Genomic DNA, 21,047 nt, shown 5'->3' on the forward strand with positions numbered 1-21,047 from the left:
CTCTTACAATCTGTTCTCCCCGTCTTCCTCATAGTTCCCTGAGCCATGGTGGGCTTGTTAGCTGTCTGACATAGTGTTCAGTTCTTTGTAGTCTGGATTTCTGCTTTGATAGGTTTTCTTTTTTAATATTTTATTTATATTTATTTATGAGAGAGAGAATGGGTGCTCCAGGGCCTCCAGCCACTGCAAACAAACTTCAGATGCATGCATCTGGCTAACATGGATGCTGGGGAATCAAACCTGGGTCCTTTGCCTTAACAGGCAAATGCTTTAACTGCTAATCCGTCCCTCCAGCCCCTTTCACAAATTATTTATTTATTTACAAGCAGAGAAGGAAGAAAGACAGTGAGAATGGGCATGACAGGGCCTCTAGCCACTGCAAACGAACTCCAGACGCATGTGCCCCTTGTGTGTCTGGCTTACGTGGGTCCTGGAGAATCGAACCTTGGTCCTTTGGCTTCGCAGGCAAGACCCTTAACCACCAAGCCATCTCTCCAGCGGCCCCCCCACTTTGACAGGTTTTAATTGGTCACTGTGTCTGTTACTATTGCCCTGGAGCTGGTTGTAAGGCTGCAATTTCTCCTAGGCTCTGGCAGACATGGTAAAGGTGGCAAGTCTTGTGGTGGGCAAGTGGGCCATCTGTTTATCTTATGGATGGATCTTGGCTCTCCATTTTCTCTGCTATCTTTACAACAAAACAGATCCTCCAGCCAGGAGTGAGAGCAGCTTGGGTAACGTAGGTACGCAAAGTTATTTGAGAGACTTTATTGTGCAGGCCCACTCTTCTCCAGAGAACAGTGGTGCTTATCTCTGAAGTATGAGTTTCCTGACCATGGGATTTTAATTTTTTTTATTTATTCAATTAATTTATTTATTTTAATTAATTTATTTTTCTTGATAACTTCCATAATTGTAAACAATATCCCATGGTAATTCCCTCCCCCCACCTCTTTCCCCTTTTAAACTCCATTCTCCATCATATCACCCCCTCTCAATCAGTCTCTTTTTTATTTTGATGCCATCATCTTTTTTTCCCTATTATGATGGTCTTGTGTAGGTAGTGTCAGGCGCTGTGAGGTCATGGATATCCAAGCCACTTGGTGTCTGGAGGAGCATGTTGTAAGGAGTCCTACCTTTCCTTTGGCTCTTACATTCTTTCTGCCACCTCTTCCGCAATGGACCCTGAGCCTTGGAAGGTGGAATAGAGATATTTCAGTGCTAAGCACTCCTCTGTCACTTCTTCTCAGCACTATGGTGCCTTCTGAGTCATCCCAAGGTCACCACCATCTGAAAAGAGAAGCTTCTCTAACCAAAAGTGAGTAGCATTAATATATGGGTGTGAACATTAGGAGAAGGGCTTACTGGGCAGTTTGGTGAGTATACTATATACATTTAGCCAGACACCTGCAGACATTACACTCCTAGAGCTCATGACTACCTCTGTTGTAGGTTTTCAGTATCAGTGATGTATTCCTTCCCATGTAGTGGGCCTCCAGTCAAATTAGAGGGCAGTTGGTTTCCCCCATAACACACATGCCACTATTGCACCTGTTGGCTCCTTTGGCTTGCCTGGCCAAATCTAAGGCTTGCAGTGTCCACTGTTGAGTATTTTCACTGGTGATTTCTCTCTCTCCCATGGAACTGCATGCAGCATGGCTTTTTATAGCTTTCTGGCAGCTTGACCATGGGATTTTTGTCTTGCTTTTCAGTGCCAGATGTGAGTTCTCTCCCACGGAGTGGAGAGTGCCCAATCAGAGAACACCTGGTTACTACCAGCGGCCGTGTGCCTCTATGGTACAAGCACGTGTTTCCATTGGGGCTGGTGGATTTCACAGTCTGCAGGGCTCCCGGCTTTTTCACGCTGTTGGTGACTCTAGACCTCTGGTGGCTCCCTCAGGGCTTTCTGGCTCTATAAGAGCTAGCCGGCAAGGAGCTAGTTTCCCTTTTGGTTACAGCATGGTATTACCATGCCCAGTGATCACAGGCTGTGGTGTCTTCAGCAACAGAGCCTGACATTTTTAGTTCTGGCAATTTGCCAGTTGTTTTGGCAATGGCTTATGTTGCCAAAATAGGGACTTTATGGATCTCCCTGGCCAACGCTCACTGTAGGGGGTGACTGTATAATTAGTAATTTTTATGTTTGTGTTTGAAATGCTCCTCCCAGAATCACTCTTCTGAGTATCTATCTTGTGTTGTTTTGAAAATATGTTATTTCTATTTATTTATTTCATAGAGAAAGAGGGAGAGGGAGCCACTGCAAACAAACTCCCGACGTGTGCGCCCCCTTGTGCATCTGGCTAATGTGGGTCCTGGGGAACCAAACCTGGGTCCTTTGGCTTTGCAGGCAAATGCCTTAACCATTAAGCCATCCCTGCAGCCCTTACTTGTTTTTATTGATAACTGACGATATCCTTCACAGTGCCTTGGAAACTCAGTTGCCCATCCATAGATAGAAATGATAATGCAAATTACTGATGCAGGTCGGCGGCTTATCCTACCTCTGCTGTTGCGTAAGGGCCTCGACTTTCTCAGCTGATCTCTCGGAACATGAGTCCATTTGAGCGACTTGTTTTTTTATGGACAAATTCATTGACTTGCAGGTTCCTTACTGTGGAAGATCTTTATGGAAGAAACAGAAGGAGTGACCCGGAGAGAGGAGAGGCATGAGCCAGAGAGGAAGCGGTAGGCAGGAAGCCGGGGAGAAAGGTAGACTTGGATGGCAAAATCGGGTGAAGCCATGGAAGATATATATGTTTATTAATTCCAGTGACATCTTTTAAAGAAACACTTAAATTTACACCTTTGAAATATAATTTGCCTGCTACATGAGTGGATAAAATAAAAAATATATATATATATATATATATATTTAAGAAAACAGAAACTAATGGGGGTGGTGAGCCACTTTTCTTGTTTACCATTACCTCAGTTTTTCACAATAGACTCTCCCCACTTCAGTGACTGGGTTTCTTAAATAACGCATCCCATTATGTTCTCTTGCATATGCCAGTCTTTCCCCCTGGCCCCATGAGTGTTGGATCACTCACTGGATGCCTGTCTAAAAGGCTTGCAGTCAACTTCATTCCTTTTGCTATGAAATTGTTTAGATGCCATTTTAGGAGTTATTATTATTATTATTATTATTGAAAAGAATGGTTATGTGCAGATCTGGAGGGCAGATGGGGCTACAGCTTCTGCTACTTTGTAAAATGGTCAATGTCTCCCCTATCGACCCGACTTAACCTCTGGTTCCATGTAAACTTTGAAAACACATTATCTTTGGACTTTTCTCTATTCTCCCTTACCTATTATGTTTAATTCCGTGGGTTTCAAGTTCCAGGATGGACCAGTTATTAATTTTTTATTTATTTATTTTTTGCCAGCCATCCAGTGTTTCTGTTCATTATATCTGGAGATTACAGTTTTTATTCTTGACTCTGTAACATGTCACAAGACCTGACTGCAGAGGGCATCTATCTGCACAGTGGTAATGAAGTGGGTCTGTGTACGCCTATGGCTCAGTGAACACAGCCTGGCTGGGAGACAGAAAGACAAAGAGTAGCCCACAGCATCTGGTGAACTTAATTTTCAGTGTCCAGCGGGACTGCATCAGCGCCCTGACGAGGGTGGACTTGCAGATAGATGTCAGAGTCTGGCTCCAGGGAGGCCGAGGAGGCAGTCTCTAGCAATTCCAAAGTCACTAGCGAGGTCCATGACCTTGAGCAAGTGAGGGAGAGTGCTTTGCACTCTGGTCTTTCTCTCTCTCTTTTGTTTTTCCTTTGAAACATCAAAGGGCTTGCCCAGATGATCCCTAAGTGGTTTCTGCCTCCGACATTCTCTGTTAAATGTTCAGCACAAGACTGGGAACCATACACTCTGCTTTCTGCATGCGGTGTTTTGCATTGCTTTGCAAGCTGTTGTTATTTCAACCTTTGCTGTTGGGAAGCCAGGCCGGCGCTCCAGGGCGCTGTTGCGCCTTTTCATTTCAGTTTAGGGCCTTGGTGGCCGCTTCCAGAAAGAGCTGGGCAAAAACAAAACCAGGCCTTCAGCTCTAACCACCCCCCCCCCCCTTTAATCTTCATCTTTTGTCAGCGGAAACATTGCGATTCGTCATTTCAGCATTTTCCTCGTTCTTCATTTGGGGCCTTTGAAGTTTCTCTGCGCGGAAAGAAGGCTTTCGCCGCGCAGTTCTCCAGGGCCGCGCCTCGTGTCCAGCAGCCGGGGTGAGGCAGGGCCCCTCCTTGGCGCTGAGCGTGGTCCCTGGACGATTTCTCCCACCTCCTAATTAGAAGAGTGGCATTCAGCTAGAGGAGAGACTAACGCTTGGAGGAGATAACTGTGCCAGGGGCTAGCTTGGCTCATGCTGCTCCGCGGATGTGGGGCACGTGTGTCCATGACGCGGGTCCTACTTGCCTCTGACCCGGGCGGACTTGCCCTGAAGCCCTTCATCTGCGAGAGATCTCGCTTATCTGCCGAGTCCCAAAGCTTTTCTGAAAAAATGCATAAAGGAAAGCTCCCAAGTGGCCTCTGTTGACAGCATTCCCTACTCGTAAATCCCGAGTCAGAACATGGTGCAAGAGCATTGGGAGAGGGCAGGTTTGAGGTCCCAGCTGGGCTGAAGTCAGCTGGGTTGCTGTATCTTTATCTGGTGATGAGGGTAGGCATACAAAAAACGGTGTATTGCAGACAATAATATTATTAACAGAAAGTTTGTTGCACAACACTGGGAATTCAGTATTTGTATAGAAAAGTATTTTAGGAACAATCAAAGTGCCACCCTCACATTCTGGAGTCTAAGACCCAGTGTGTGGCCTGACTGGCACCTCAGCACAAGTCCCCTTTGCTGTAGCAGTTGGTGACGTGGGCGTAGGACGTGTCCCGCAGCATGAATCTTGTGGGTGGCAGTCTTTTCGCTGCAGGTTTTGCGTGGGAGGCATTATGCCTGCACTGAACAGTTGCTGAGGTGGTGATTGATATCATGTATCTGTGATCTCAGCAGTTTGGGCACTCCACCAGGAGGGGCATGAACTCAAGGTCAGCATGGGTTACCTAACAAGTCTGATGCTTGCCTGGGCTACATAGTCTCAAAACAAAACAAAACAAAAATTAAAACAACAAAATAATAAACCACAAAAGCCTTCCAGAAATGTTGACGTTTAAACTGGGCGTCGTGGCGCACGTGGTTAATCCCAGCACTCGGGAGGCAGAGGTAGGAGGATCACTGTGAGTTCGAGGCCAGCCTGAGAATACACAGTGAATTCCAGGTCAGCCTAGACTAGAGTGAAACCCTGCCTCGAAAATCCCCCCTCCCCAAATAATAAATAAATAAATAAATAAAAAATTAAATAAATAAAAGTTGAAATTTAAAATTCTATCATTTCCAAGGCCCATCCTACCTTTGTCCTTAAGCCAGGAGGTTCCCACCGTGGGATGTAAAAACAAAGTTGTCTTTGCAGTCCCTTGTGTACTTGGTACATATTCATCTCCCAGAGGACAAAGTGAGGGCTTCCTGCACAATTCCTATACCTTTCTGGCATCTGCAAAGCAATCTATTAAAACCCTGCCTCGCCTAACTGTATCAATTTTCCTCCCAGCCCCTGACAAGTTCCGTTCCAGTCTTAATGCCACAGTTCTCTCTTTGGCATCTAACCTTCAAACTTTTATTAGGTTTATAATTTTAAAAAGAACAAGGTAATCATACCAGTCTCCAGCTCCTAATTCCTTTGTGAAAAATCCAAACTTGCTAGAATGACATGGCTTTTCATGATTGTCTTTTCTCCCCTCACTTCCTATTTCACTCCTGCCCATTTATATAAAATGTTCACTCGTATCAAAAATGTTGGGCTGCAGAGATTGCTCAGCAGTTAAGGTGCTTGCCTACAAAACCTAACAACCTGAGTTCGATCCCACTGTACCCATATAAAGCCAGATACACAAAGTGGAGCAAGTATCTGGAGTTCATTTGCAATGGCTGGAGGCCCTGGTATGCCCATTCTCGCTCTCCCTCCACCCCCTCTCTGCTTGCAAATAAATAAAACTAAAACGTGTGGGTTGTAGTAATACCTAATGTCCCACGTTCTTTAATATCTCCGTGGGTATTGGTAAAGTCATGTGAGTGTCCTCTGTGCTTCTTGGCATCACACCCTTGCACACTGGTACACCTTGAAACTTCTCAGGTAGACCACAGGTAAAGACAAGGAAAAAGAAGTCTGTCAGAGTCTGGTGATAGCAGATCCATTGACTAGGTATGGACTCTTCTGTAACCAGCCTGTCCTCATCCCTGACTTCTCTTCTGGCGTCTGTCACATCTCCTAACCCAATTAAGCCTATAGGTAAAGAGGAAAAATCTTTTCATAGACCAAGAGTGAAATGAACTAGACTTCTGTACTGCATCTGCTGGTGTCAGAAATATTATTCTCAGAACTTCTCAGTCATTAGCACCATCGGATCAGAGAAGCCTCTGATCTGATAATTGGTATTGATTACAATACTGTACAACATTACTTCAATTTAATCTCTCTCTCTCTCTCTCCCTGCTTTTTCCTCATGAAAGAAAAGCCTAGGGCATTTCATTTCTGTGGCTGAAATCTCAAAGGACCCATGCTGGCTCGCATCATCAGAATGGGGTATATAATGAAACGAAGGCTTTTCACTCCCTCTCTGCTGTGCCTCGCCAGAGTTCTTACCTGTCCAGAGTTAATCCCCCATGAGCCTCCAAACTCCATCAGGCAGCTTCTGAGATTCTAACTGCAACGAGGACACTAGCTTTCAACCTTCCTCGGGTTTCTATTGTCCCCACTCCCCAGCCAATCTCACATTGAGGATTAGGGATTGTCTGAGTCAAATCCCTTCCTAGGGATCAAAAAATAATCATTGATCTATTCTCAAATATTCTGATGTTTTCTAAGATCTTACTTTAGCCCTGGGAAAGCATGTCTTAAGTTATGAATCTTATTTTGCCTTCTTGATGGCATCAGTTTCTAGTAGCTAAAAGTCTGCCTTGGAAGATTTGAGAAACAATGACAATGAAAAGGCATGATGGGACTCCAAGGCTGATCCAGGACATTTTTTGTGTGTGTGTGGGGGGGAGGAAGTGCTGTATGGGGGACATCATGTGTTCTCCTTCTATCTTGGGGCCATCTTCCTCTGCCTGCATGATGGCCTTATTGGCATGTCTGAAGGGCTCCAGGAGGAAAAATAAAATCAAAAATTTAAGGCTAAGCAGCCCTATTCAAAAATGCATACCCTTGGTGTGACTCAAACACCAAAATAATTATTAAAGCCTCCATCACAGTGTGTGGGTACTACCATTCAAATAGGAGCAACTGCCGATTCAAGGAGTTTGTGGTTCCTTGAACGCATGACTTAGACTTGTGTCCTTGGAATCCTTTCAAGCTGGGACACACCCTATTTTTCTGAGAAGAGATGGCTGTCAGAAGCCTTATGGATTTGACTTTCGACTTTTAGTCCTGTGTTACAGACCTGGGCACAGAATCAAGCAGCAGGGAATCTCTGCTTCTCTGTTAAATAGAATTAACCTGGAAATGCTTTACAATTGAGGTTCTTACCTTAGTCCAAGATCATAAGAAGACTCTGACCAGGTTTCATGGCATACTACCCCCATAAAGTTACACTAAGAATTTCATGTATACACACTCACACACACACGTTGTCTGAGAAGATGGGATATTGTACTTGACAACGAGGCCTGCGTATCTCCAGGTTTAAGATTCACTGATGAGCAGACAATGTATCCACAGGAGTCACTTAAGTCCACATGGAATTACCTCTCCTATATTCCAGAAAGGTAAACCCACCTTGCAAAATGGAATTTGAGCTTTGAAATTCTTGGAAAATAAAAGAGGCACCCTCCACTATTATTTCACATTCTAAATTATCATTCCTAGTCACCTAAATTCTATAGCCTCTTTGTTTCAGTGGAGAAGCTACTTTCTAATTCCATAAATACATTTTAAGGAGAACAAGAGACAGGGACTTGTTTGTTAGAGAGTGGGCATTGGGAGCTCCGGCATGAGCAGGTGTGAGCCAAACATCGCAAACCAGAAAACGACCTTAGTGAAGCAGATTCCTGCTCTGTCACACGCCCTGCATCCTGGATGATCCAGGAGACCTCAGCTTGGTACCTTCCTGAGTGTTAGGACTGTGGGCAAAGGTTTTCTGCCTCCCTCTTACACTCTTGAACTTGCTCAGAAGTCCAGGATTTGCTCAGAATCAGAATTTGGCCAAGGACAATTTCTCTCCACAGAAGTCCTTGTTTGGTGTGTACAATGCTTTACAAAAAGTATGGCACTTTTTTTTTTTTTTTCTGAGGTAGGGTCTCACTCTATCCCAGGCTGACCCGGAATTCACTATGGAGTCTCAGGGTGGCTTCGAACTCATGGCGATCCACCTACCTATGTCTCCCAAATGTTGGGATTAAAGGCGTGTGCCACCATTCCCGGCAACATTTTCTTTATTTTAGAAGAACAAGCACCATTCTGGAGCCACCTTTTCATAAGAGAGGTGGAATTAGGGATCATTTTATTCAGCTATGTCCTTTTTATTTCCTATTTTTTTTTTTAAATCATGACACATAATAGTTGCATGTAGTTGTAGGGTTTGGGATATTTTGACACACACTACAATAATGAAATCAGGGCAATTAGCATATTTATTACTTCAACACAGCATGCACACTGAAAAGCTTCCCACAGTAGTTGAAAACATTATCAGTGATATCTACTTTAGCTTATTTTCAGTACATGAATGGAGAAGGCTCATATCTGTCTGTCTGTCTGTCTATCTGCACAGGTCGACCTCACTGGGTTGAGGATGATGAGGAAGGTAACAACCTCTCCTGGTACTTGAGTTTTTCTTTGCTTTTTGAGTACCAGGCGTTTCACCAATACTTTCTGTAACAAGGAATCACCGAAGCCTTGCAAAACCCCGAAGAATTTTATGGATTGGGGAAAATTTTACTGAGAATTTAAATAGCAAGACTCACGGGAGCAAAGACAAGCTTCAGTGGCTACAGTCACTTACAAACCTGTGGCCCAGAGCTCCGCTTAAAGCTTGATGCACCGTGGCGCATGAATCTGTGACCTGAAGTGAGGCAGCTGCAGCCAGGGGCGTTGGGGTGGGGTAAGGAGGCGCTGGCCACTGTGGGCACAGGCAGCTGCAATGCAAGAGAGACCCCCCCCTTTTTAAAATTGTTATTTATTTATTTGAGAGCGACAGACAGAGAGAGAAAGAGGCAGGTAGATAGATAGCGAATGGGCGTGCCAGGGCCTCTAGCCACTGCAGTGGAACTCCAGAAGCGCGCGCCGCTTGTGCATCTGGCTAACGTGGGACCTGGGGAATCGAGCAAGAGAGGCCCTTTTGCAAAGAAGATAAGAGGACACGAGGAGTTGTCCTCTGACCCCCGAAAGTGTGCGTCCTCACTTGCACACATGCGTACGCATGCATTCAAAACCAAGTAAATAAAAACCCAGAAGTAATAGGCTCCAAATAGCGCACCTAGTTAGGAGCAAGGATTCGCTCTCCGCCGGCAGAGCTCTCCCACGGGTCGCTCTGATTACGAAGGGCAGAGGGTTTTTCTGTAGCTTGCTGAGGTCACGTAACCTTCCATATCTTTCAAAAAAGAAAAACAAGCAAAATTAACTGTCAGGACTGTTTTTTATTTACATGCTCATTTACATACTCATTACAAATGTCCATATGAATTTCTTATTTGACTTTGGTTTGTGATGTGAAAAACACTTTTACTAATTAAACACTACTTGTAATTATAATTTAAGAATTCTACCCGATTTCAAGGTAACTAGAGGACATGATGATCACAATTATAACTTTGTCACATTGTAATTAAAAAAAAAACCTCACATAATCATTCCCACATCAAACCACTTGGTGGCGCACTTGGACCGCATGTAGTTGGCTGGGCCTTTCCCTGTACGCTAGACAAGTGACAACTTTTTCGTTTCTAAGAAATACTTCTGGAAACAACTCCGAATAGATCTATCAGGATTCAATGAACACTTTAGATTTTTTTTCTTTATAAACATAACATGGAATCAACTTTGAGTTTATTTCAGAAGACAAGATATTCCTGAACTGATAAATGTTCTCTAATTAAAATAAATAAATAAATAAATAAATAAACCCTTAGCTTCAGCTACCTCCAAGCGTGTTGGCAGAAGAAAAGAAGGACAGACGAGAAGGAAAGCTGTAACCTCTGGGAAATCTTGTCAAGGTTAAGCCAATGCAAAGGTTTGTTTATAATTGATTTATTATGGCTAGTAATTTGATTATGATTATTATTAATAATATATATTATCAGCTAGTTGTACTCTTTAGAAAACACTGTGAGTACTAATATCTATTAAAGCAGTAAGGAAATAATGTCAAACAGCTATAGTGCAAAGTCATTTGTTATGTTACTTACATGTATCTGGCCTCTCCAGTCTTTGTCTTTTTTGATCATTTTAAATATATTATTTATTTAATTATTTAAGAGAGAGAGAGACACAGAGAGAGAGAGAGAGAGAGAGAGAGAGAGAGAGAGAGAGAGAGAGAGAGAGAATGAGTGCGCCAGGGCATCCAGCCACTGCAAATGAACTCCAGATGCGTGCGCCCCCTTGTGCATCTGGCTAACAAGGGTCCTGGGGAATCAAACATGGGTCCTTTGGCTTTGCAGGCAAACGCTTTAACTGCTATGCCATCTCTCCAGCACGCCCCCCTCTCCCCGTTTTTGATTATTTTCCGTCTACTTATCTTTGATATTTCACACCTTACATTTTCTTCCCGGCTTCCACAGGGGAGAGGGCAAATGTTATAGCTCCTCAAGGAAACCGTCGGGAGCAAATGAAAGACAGGAGGAGGGTCTACAAGGCGCCTTCACAGTTGGCTGCCCACATCTAGATTTTTATTTAATGTGGGTCCTGGGGAATCAAACTTTGGTTCTTAGGCTTTGCAGGCAAGCACCTTAACTGATAAGCCATCTTTCCAGCCCAGACTTTAAAAATTGTTTTGTAAAATAACAACATCCATGATTATAAAAAACACCCCATGGTAATGCCCTCCCTCCCCCCACTTTCCCCTTTGAAACTCCACTCTCCATCATAACCCCTCCCCATCTCAATCAGTCTTTTGATGTCTTGATCCTTTCCTCCTCTTATGATGGTCTTATGCAGGTAGTGTCAGGCACTGTGAGGCCATGGATATCCAGGCCATTTTGTGTCTGGAGGGAGCATGTTGTTTTCTAGCCCAGATTTTTAGCTGCTTGTTTCATTAAAAACAGGTGATGTCCGTTAGCCAGATGCACAAGGGGGCGCACGCGTCTGGAGTTCGTTTGCAGAGGCTGGAAGCCCTGGTACGCCCATTCTCTCTCTCCCTCTATCTGTCTTTCTCTCTGTGTCTGTCGCTCTCAAATAAATAAATAAATAAATTAAAAAAAAGAAACAGGTGATGTCAAAGAGAAAATGAATGACTGTTTCTAGTTTTTTTTTTTTTTTTTTTTTTTTTTGTCTCTCTAAAGAATGTAATCTCCATTTGAGGTCACACAGTAGCAGGATGAAGAATCATGACCAGCCATGAGGCATGCACATCAACCACATCCTGACCTTCACATCCATACGTTGGTATAGACTTTTTCTTTTTCTTTTCCTCTTTTTTTTTTTTTCTTAATAACCTGTGGGCTAGTCCTGTGTGGAAAACCATCCAAGTCAAGTCACCTTCCAGAAGCCCTCAGGTATTTCAAGCTCAAAATAAAGACATTTTCCAGCTCTGAATCTGAGGCACTCCGCTCAGCTCTCCCCTGATCTACACCCTGCGATTGCAGTCTCGCTGAAAGGCAGTATTTCCCAGACAGCCCTGTTGTCTAAGGCGAACGGACTTGGCCATCATCTCATTCTTCCTCTTTCTCGAGGTTCCACCATCTACTCACTTTTGGATCCTCGGCTATATGTCCCCCAAGGACCGACCTCTCATCATTGCTCATGGTCAGTGAGCTAGTTCAAGTCCCCATCTCCCTCTCTCTTGTAAAAGAGAAACCATTCCTTACCTGTTTGTTTGCTCATGTTTGGAGACCAGGTCTCACTAGGTAGCTCAGGGTGGACGTGAACTCATGACCCTCCATTCTCAGCACCCTGACTGCTGGGATTCTAGGCGTGCATCGGCCTGACAGGCTCCTTTTCTAATTCTTGCTCTGGCTCCTCCGCTCTCTCCTAGAGTGGTGCCAGAGGCAGTCATGAAAATACGATTTGAGCCACTAGTCTGCTCAGAATTTTCTATTAGTTGCCCATTAGCTACAGTATGGCACTCTTTCATGTTATGCAAGGAAAACCTTCACTGTGTGCCCCAAGCGTAACATTATATTACTCTGCTGAGATCTGTGCTGTGGAAACACAGCTGACAGGCAAGGGTTCCATACGTATTGGTTAAATTAATAAAGTAACAGAAGACAGTGGGCTTTGAAGGCTAATGAACTTCAACACCAATCCCACCCCAGCCATTGTCACTTTGCCTTTAACCCTTTCTTTCTTGAGTGTAAGTCATTTTATTTTATTTTTTATTTTTTGATTTGAGTTCTTGATTTTTACAAATGAATGAGCGAATGCCCATGAAAAGCTTTGGGAGTGTTACAGTCTACTAGTTAATACATACATTTTTTTTTTTTTCTTCAGGTAACCACTTAATTAGCTGAGCCATGCAGAGAATCTGAGGTGATGCCCTTGACTTTTACTTTTATAGGGTGGCTTAGGGCCATTTCTGGGAAGAACTCAGCTTGTGTAAGTGCCTGCCACAGACCACTGGCTAACCTTGGATCAGTTACTGCACTTCAGATTCTCCTCAGCCAAGTTAAAATAGCAACATTAACCTACCCCCCACAGGCATGTTAATAAGTACATTTTCCCCCAAAGTGCAATGCATGAGTTTTCATTAGTCATAGGGCTACAATAATAGTTAATTGTCCCTGGTTTTCCTTGTTATTTACTGCTTACTGAAGCAAACAATGTCACTGAGGGGAAAAAGGGGAGAAAGTTGGGAAATATGCTGATATACCAACTAAGTTGCCAAGACAATAATAATAAAAAAAAAAAGCAATTAGGATTGCAGGAGACCTTCTGATTTCCATCCCATCTAATCATTAGAGATTCTATTGCAAACTAATTTCTTATCTCTTATCTCAAAGTCAGCTCCTTGGCCAAGGCTTAAGGACTCCATTTATCATCTCCTCTAACAGGTGCCTTGGCTGCCAGTGCGCCTTGGCTTTGGATCTCCCCAACTGATTTAAAGCAAAATTGATCCTGACTCACAATATTTGGGCTCTGAGTTTTAAATGCTAATGCTTAAATGCTGAACTATCACACCATTCAACACTTGCACTACATGAATGCAACTTTCTCCCTCCCCATCTCTTCTGCTGACCGATTAATGTTATCTTCAGCATCGATCAAATGTATTACAGCACAAAACATCCTGTCTTTCACTCTCCTCCAGGATAAGTGAGGAAAAAGACGGGATAACGGGAACTTTAAAAGACAGTTTCTAATCCCTGGCTTCTTACACCTTTTCACTCCTTTTTTACCTAAGGACTTTTTATGTGACCACCGTAAAACTATACCGTCCCAGAAAATCAAGATACAAATCAAGCATTGAGGGAAAATTAAAAGAAAATTATTTTAAAAGAATTCTTTGATCTCTTTACCCTTTATTAAATACAAAAGCAAATTTGCCTGCTAATTGACAGACATGCTTGTACATTTTTACATATAGAATTAAATCTTGGCTGAACATTTGATACTGCAGGATGTAGCACATCTTCAATGTTTTTTTTTTATCTTTTGGAGATGACTGATTTTTTTTGACACTGTTTGTCAATGGTAAACTGAGGCTACACATAGATATGTACAAAATAGCAGAGATATGTTTATGGCATTTCAGACAAGATTGGAAATTCCTAATCCCAATCTGAAATTCTTTGAATGATTATTTTTTGAGGTAGGGTCTCACTGTAGCCCAGGCTGACCTAGAATTCTCTACGTAGTCTCAGGCTGGCCTCAACTCAGCATCTCAAACAACAAACCAAACTTTGTAACATGACACCATTCAAGGATATACTAATTTAACATTTCCATGCTGTGGAGTTGTTGCAGTCAGGTTCACATTGCTGGCAGGAATCACCTGACCAAAAGCAGCTTGTGGGAGAAAAGGATTTATTTTGCCTTACAGGCTCAAGGGGAGGCTCCACGATGGCAGGGGAAACGATGGCATGAGCAGAGGGTGACACCACCCCCTGGCCAACATCGGGTGGACAACAGCAACAGGAGAGTGTGCCAAACACTGGCAAGGGGAGACTGGCTATGACCAAATTTCCATCAGCTGGGAACCTAGCATTCAAAACACCTAAGTTTATGGGGGACACCTGAATCAAATGACTCCATTCTGCCCCGGGCCCCCATAAACTGATAAAGCATTCATGATATAAAATGCAATTCATGATGTGGAATACATTCAGCCCAACTTTACAAGTCCCCATAGTTTCATCAGTACCAATGATGTTCAAACATCTCTGTAAACCAAGGTCTTTTAACTGAGCCTTAATACTCCCCCCAAAAAACAACCCCAAAAACCCCATAATGGCACAGAATAAACCATTCACAATGCAAAAGAAGGCATTGGGCATAGCAAGGAAATATTCAACCAATACAAGAGTTAAACAGGTCAAATAAGTCCAACAAATCTAGTCAATGACAAGTCTCCAAGTCTGAGAATTCTAACCACTACCAGTCTCTGGAGTTCCAATTCTGCCCCTCCAACTAAGCTACTCACAGTCCTGGAAAACTTAATCCGGGCTGGCAGCTCTCCTTAGCAGCCATCTCGTGGTCCAGGCATCTCCACTGGGTCTCCACTGCAACCCACGGCCCATCCTTAATGCTCCATCAGGTCTTCATGCAGGCATCCAGCAAACCTGTTTCACACTGCCCATGGCTGTTTCTAAAACACAAGACCGTGTTGCAAATTTGATGCCCCTCTTATTCCTGCATTTCTCGTACTCTATAATACCAGGTGAGGTGCCAACTTGTTAATGCAGAAGGGAATAAAGCAGACTTTGAAGAACAGGACACTCCTTGAGCATTCAGTCCCCTTCAAAAGACTGCATTCTTTCTGTTGTTCCAATGCAGGTCAGCTGGCCCAATCTCAATGGTTGTAATCTCTTATACAATTGCAGCTGAACAGGCAACAGTTTCTGCTCAAATATTTCACTTTTTCTGTGCCATATCCCTCTCTCACACCAGTCCATTTCTGTGCACAAGTTCTCAGGACATGGGCATAAGAACAAGCTTCTCACACAAACTGTCCCAGCCCAGTTTAAGCAAAGCTCTAAGCCAGACCTCACAGTCTGTAGTTCTTCTGCATTCAAGTCTTTCAACTCTGACCAGAATGGTCCATCAAGCTGTACTTATAGCACCGCGAGGCGTCTCTTAGGCCAAGGTTTCAAAAATCCTTCCGCATTCCTCTTGAAAATCAGCTCCAAAAGGCCAAAGCCACAAAGTCAGGTTTCAACCAGCAATGACGCCACTCTCGATGCCAACTTTACTGCTGCAGTCAGGTTCATGTTGCTGGCAGAAATCACCCGAACAAGAGCAGATTGTGGGGGGGGGGAAGGGCCTATTTGGGTTTACAGGCTCAAGGGGAAGCTCCATGATGGCAGGAGAAAATGATGGCATGAGCAGAGGGCGGACATCACTTCCTGACCAACATCGGATGGACAACAGCAACAGGAAGAGCGTGCCAAATGCTGGCAAGGGGACACTGGCTATTACACCCATAAGCCCACCCCCAACAATACACTGCCTCCAGGAGGCGTTAGTTTCCAAATCTCCATCAGGTGGGAACCTAGCATTCAGAACACCTAAGTTTATGGGGGACACCTGAATCCAACCCCCACAGGCATGATGGCAGAAAGATATAAGTCTTTGTTTGCTATAATTGAACCACTGTTCGTCGATACATAGATACAGCCCTGACTGTGAGCCGAGGTGTTTGAAAGTAGCACCTTCTGGAGTCGCATTACGAGAGCACCGCAGGGCCCAGCGGCCATGGAAATGTTCGGGACCAAGGTTTGAGATGCAGCATGGATGAGCTCTTCCAGAAACACGTTGGATTCGTTACATGCTTTGGTTTGAATTAATTTTTGTTTGTTGTATGTTCAGAATCTGTTGACTATTGCCATTTTTTTTTTTTTGTGAGCCCTCCACATTTAGTGTTATGACCCCATATTATTGCGTTGTGATCCATACTTGAAGCTGGGCTACAGTGCTCCAAAAATCAGCTGACTAAGGCATCTATTTCAGTTGACCTGTGCTCATCATTGCCATGACTATAGTTAGTTACTGGTCATCAACTAGTTCTATGCATGGAGAAAGAAGGATAGATCAGTGATTCAAAAACATGTATATATATATATTTTTTTGGTGTGGGGTTGGGGTGGTGCCAGGAATTAGGGCCTTAAGCTAGATAAACACTCCACCAGTGAGCTACATGATCTTTTTAAATGAAAATCAAGTCAGATCCCCTTTTGTTTTTCATTTTTTTAAAAATTTTTAATTTGAGAGTGACAGACAGAGAGAGAAAGAGGGAGAAAGAAAGAGAGAAAGAATGAGAATGGGAGCACCAGGATCTTAAGCCACTGCAAACGAACTCCAGACGCGTGCGCCCCCTTGTGCATCTGGCTAACGTGGGACCTGGGGAACCGAGCCTCGAACCGGGGTCCTTAGGCTTCATAGGCAAGTGCTTAACTGCTAAGCCATCTCTCCAGCCCTGTTTTTAATTTTTTTATTTTGAGACATATGCTTCTGGGGTTTGTTGGTAGTTGTAGGAAGCTGTGGTATGTCCATTCTCATTCTCTCCTTCTCAAATAAATATGCTTTTCTTAGTTTTATTCATGTTTGTGTTTTCATCTTAGATTTTCTTTCTTCTGGATGTTTCCCTGACCCCAATCTGAAATAATTTTGTCTCCCACATTTTAAAACTCAGAGCTATTCTAGCATCATGTTGTGATGTCACTCTCTCTCTTAAAATATAAATTCTAAGCCGGGTGTGGTGGTGCACACCTTTAATCCCAGCACTCGGGAGGCAGAGGTAGGAGGACCACTGTGAGTTCGAGGCCACCCTGAATCTACATAGTGAGTTCCAGGTCATCCTGAGCCAGAGTGAGACCCTACCTCAAAACACACCCCCAACCCATATCTATCTATCTATCTGTCTATCTGTCTGTCTGTCTGTCTGTCTATCTATAGATATAAATTCTAGAGGGTAGAGAACTATCTTATGTAATACTGTATTCCTGGACCAGTTACAGTGGGACAGGGCAAAGGAATACAGGAAATATTCTCAAATGCCCAGGCGTATGTCAACACTTGTATTTATGGGGGCACAAATATGATATAGCCAGAATGATGGGAATAAGAAACTGTGCATATAACATGTCAGGATTTATAAACATGGGATAGCTTGGGAAATTAATTTTTTAAAATATTTTTAATTATTTGCAAGCAGAGAGAAATAGAAGAGAGACAGAGAGAATGCGTGTACCATGGCCTCCAGCCACTGCAAATGAATTCCAGATGCGTACACCACTCTGGCTTTATGTGGATACTGGAGAATGGAACCTGGGTTGTTAGGCTTTGCAGGCAAGTGCCTCAACTGCTGAGCCATCTCCTTAGCTGGGACATTTAATTTTCACACATTCTTTGATAGACAAGGCTTTAAAAATCATCACACTTGAAAAACAAATCAGAATCCTAATAATACTATAGTGTTTGTCCAAGTTTAATGTGGGGGTAAGTTGGCATCAATAACATTTAGTTTTTTTTTTTTTTTCTTTAATCGTTTTGGTAGAGGGATCATTTTATTCCTCTACTTGTTTGGACGGGAAATAAAAGCTACTGCTAGTTTTGGACCTGAAAATGATCTACACAGCATGAAAACATGATTTTAAATATTACATAATGTGGGGCGGTCTGAATCCCTTTATACCCCCGTTTCCCCCGTGCTTGCTTCTGCTCATGAATGAGGACACAGTCATTGTCTCTTTCCAACATTAGGGAGGTAGTTGACCAAATCTGCTACCACCTGACCCCCACTCCATGGCAAAGCAATATTTTCCAGTCTGTCTCCAGTAACTACAGAATGAAGACAGGACAGCTCCCCCTGTCCCCGGAGCCCTGGTGCATAATTCCTGTGAATAATTCATCAGGATACCATTGGCTCAAGAACATCCTCCTACTGATTACTTGCTTTTATCCATCCATTTATCTTCATTAATGATTTTGTTTCTTTTCAGATAGTTGTCTCAGATGTTTCCATTTACAACTCTGTTTTCCCCAGGCTTTGAGGTTTTAGATATCGTCTTTTTTCTACCCATATGAATGCTAACCACATATTCCCACTGCAATGAAAGTTTAAGTTCCAAATTTGCTCTCACTCTTGACACATAACCAAGCGTCACATACTTGGTCTTGACACCAGGAGGAGGATGTGTGACTCAACAGAAATTACTCTCCACGGGCTGGAGAGCTTTCTTAGTGGTTAAGACACTTGCCTGCGAAGCTGAAGGACTCAAGTTTGATTCCCCAGTACGTATGTAAGCCAGATGCACAAGGTGGTGCATGTATATGGAGTTCATTTGCAGTGGCTAGAGGCCCTGGCACATCTATTCTCTCTCTCTATTTACCTCTGTCATAAATAAATAAATAAAAATAAATTACCCTACAGTTTACTATCACAATGCTTGACTAGAAACTCAATTTATATAACAATAATCACCAGCCTTCCTTTGCTAAGGATGTATAATTAGACTTCTAAAGTGGGTTAAGGTGATGAGCATATGTTCGAGTACTCACATTTTAAAATGATAACACACACACACACACACACACACACACACACACACACACACACGAATGCACACACACACGCGCGCACACACGCTCTACAGCCACAGTGTGAATTTTGTCTTTCTTCATTTTGATTATATATGATGTTGAGAGCCAGCTAATGTAATGTTGTGTTATCTTTTCTGTGTGTGTGTGTGGGGGGGGTGAATGTGTGGCATGTGTTCTGGGGTATGTGTGGTGTACACACACGTGTGTACAGATGCCCATGCCCTGTATGCACGCATACAGAAACCAGAGAGGAGACCGTCAGGTGTCGTCTTCCCTTGCTCGTCAATGTGTTTCCTTCTGAAGCTGTCTGTCACTGAACTCAGAACCATTTTTCTTTATTTTTTTTGGTCAGATTGGCTGACCATTGAGCCCCAGCAATTCTGCAATGTCCACCTCCCACAGGACTGCGGATGAAGATATGGATGGCAATGCCCTGTGGTTTCTGTGGGTGCTAGGCGTCACGCTTGGGGGTCAATCAGGTCTTTTGAGGCTCCCGTTCTTGACAAGCAAGGGCTCTTGCTGACAGAGTTATCACCTCAGCCCCAAGTGTTATTTTAACTTTGTATTGACAAATTCAATAAATAAAGACAATATACTATGATAATGATCCCCTCTACCACATTCCCTGCCCCCTTTTCCAAATTCGCCCTCCACTAAATCCTTCTTTTTTCCAACTATTTTGATGCCATTTTTTTTTACCTCCTATTTTGCAGGTCTTATGTAGGAAGCATCAGCCTCTGAGAGACCATGAAGACAAGTCCAGTTTATGTGTGGCAGACAGTATTGTAAGCACTCCTCACCTTCCTTTGGCTTTTACATTCTTTCTGCCACTTCTTACGTGATGGTCCCTGAGCCTTGGAAGGTGTGATGGAGATGTGCCACTTACTACTGAACGCTACATAGTCCCTTCTTCTCAGCACTTTAGTGAGTTCTGGGTCACCCCTGTAGTCACCATCTTCTAAAAAGAGAGGTTTCTCTAATCAAAAAGTGAGAGTAGGGCTGGAGAGATGGCTTAGCGGTTAAGCGCTTGCCTGTGAAGCCTAAGGACCCTGGTTCGAGGCTCAGTTCCCCAGGTCCCACGTTAGCCAGATGCACAAGGGGGCGCATGCGTCTGGAGTTCGTTTGCAGAGGCTGGAAGCCCTGGCGCGCCCATTTTCTCTCTCCCTCTATCTGTCTTTCTCTCTGTGTCTGTCGCTCTCAAATAAAAATAAAAATAAAAAAATTTAAAAAAAAGTGAGAGTACCATTAATATATGGGCATAACCATGAGTGTTTGGAGGCTAGTTTGGTGGACACAACTTATGCATTTAGTCAGACAACAGTGGTAGCTCCTCCCCTAGGGTGCCCCAGTCATAGGCTTTAACAAGGTTTTCAGTACCAGGCATGAATTCTTTCCTGTGGTGTGAGCCTCGACTGCAATTGGTTCCCCCCACAGAGACACGCCATCCTTGCACCAGTTGGTACATTTGGCCTGGGTGGCCAGTGTCTAGCTTGCAAGGTCCACTGGAGGAAAAGACTGTTGATGTCTTTTCTCTGCTCAAAGGCTGAGTGATGCACAGCTCTTCCCGGCATCCTGACAGCTAGGCAACATCTTCCAACTCAGCTCCAGCTTGATTTCGCTTGACCTGCAGCCCAAGTGTGAGAAGGCTTCGGCAATGGGGTCTTACCACGTGGTTCCAATAGCCTTATTTGTAAAATTTTTCAGACAGCAGGGTCCCCCTGACCAACAACTCACTGGAAGCTATCCCACTCTTGGCACTGCAATTTTTCTAACAACAATCTTTGACTTCTGGCCTCAGTCTTATCCTACACAGGAAACTTCTGGCCAAGCTCTGTCTCTCTCTTTTAAATATGCATATTATTAGGAAGAAGTAGGTTTTCGTATGGCTTCTTCATAGCATCTTAAAACATGATTCTCCCTCTTCCCATCCCTTCTCTCTCGCATCCCTGCCCCGACCCCACTCACAGCGTCTCTAGCCGTCTGCCCTCTATTACACTCCTCCCATGCCCCCCTTTAGACCTCCCTCTCCTTCCTCCCTACCTCATCCTTGTTTGTTAAACACGCACATGATCAATTCAGTTGTTCCATCACTCTTTT

This window comes from Jaculus jaculus, chromosome 15 (genome assembly GCF_020740685.1).
Source record: "Jaculus jaculus isolate mJacJac1 chromosome 15, mJacJac1.mat.Y.cur, whole genome shotgun sequence".
NCBI classification, from domain to species: domain Eukaryota; kingdom Metazoa; phylum Chordata; class Mammalia; order Rodentia; family Dipodidae; genus Jaculus; species Jaculus jaculus.